The sequence below is a fragment of the Cynara cardunculus genome (genome assembly GCF_001531365.2).
Source record: "Cynara cardunculus var. scolymus isolate 2C chromosome LG 15, CcrdV1, whole genome shotgun sequence".
Lineage (NCBI taxonomy): Eukaryota > Viridiplantae > Streptophyta > Magnoliopsida > Asterales > Asteraceae > Cynara > Cynara cardunculus.
Window position 1 is genome coordinate 18096195 of NC_037542.1, and position 1448 is coordinate 18097642.

Genomic DNA, 1448 nt, shown 5'->3' on the forward strand with positions numbered 1-1448 from the left:
CTAATTATATTTTAGATTTTTTATATTTAAAATGAGATGTTTATTCTGTATTTGATTGTGTTTATCTGCAGTTAGTTACACGAATTCAGATATGAAATAAAATCGGATAGGAATGAACGGGTTTAAGAGTTTTTAAGAGTTTTAGCCAAATGCTTTATAAGATTGTATAGATATGTGTTTGAAATATTAAATTTCAAAATAAATTCTGCTTATTAATACATAATCTCTCTTCTAACAAACAATTAATGCATATAATCTCTCATTTCAATTAAATTTTAAAAAATCTATGAAAATATCGATATTTTATATTCCCTCGCATTTATTGGCATGTTAGAGAATGATGTAACAGTTTTATTGGAACAAACTTTTATAAAAAAAATCAAAAATATATACTGTATTTTTCACATATTTTGTTGGAGATGCTCTATAGTTAACGGGTCATGGTTGGAGGTAGAGGGACAGTGTTTTACAATATGATATTAAGTCTTAAATTTTTTTTAAATAACTCATAATGCATTAAGTACTACTACTTTATGCATTCAGTCTTAAAATCTCCCAATCTACAACTAAAATAACATATAGTACAAGTTACCAATGCACATTATTACCTTTTCTTTTCATGTTCCCAAAATACTTTTGACATATTTCACCATGTCTTCACCCTCTCATACCTCTATCTCTTCTCTTCATCCCTCAATGTGAGATTCAAATTGATATTCACATTAGTTATTAAAAGTTATCTCATTCAGCTCCAATTCAATTGCTCTAGAACTCTCGGTCTCGCTCTCGATCTTTTGATTCTTTTGCTGTTGGTGTAAATCGAACACATATGTGGAGTCGTTTAAAATATGTTGAATTTTAAATATATTGGATTTTAAATTGTCATACAATTTTTTTCATCGATAGATTGTAATTAGAACCATAACTCTTATTTATTCGAATTGTATTAATATATAAAGACCAGATGTAACTTATATCATTGTTAAATCTTCTTTAATAAAACTAATGAAACTTCAAAATCGTTAAAATTCACGGCTTCCGCTGCATTGGACGAATACACACCTGGTAGTCCTTAAAAAAACAAAATTTCATAATCCATATTCCATACACTAAAGTGTAAAGTGACCGTATACTATCAAGCTTGAGATTTATTTATTTTTATTTTATTTAAATATTATAATAGTACTCGTACAATGCAACGAGATATATCTCGATTTTAATGTTTTGTATTTTTTTTGTCTCGATCGATGTTATAATACGATTTTATATGGTTTTGAGAAAACTATAATGTTCTTAATTTTTAAACAAGATATAAATACGAAGATATCATAAAGAATTGAAAAAAATATTGATATTAGTACTAAACTAACTATTTAATTTTTTTTGTGTATTTTTTAATTCATTTTTTTAATAATATATTTTTTATAAAGATAATAATTAAGTATTTT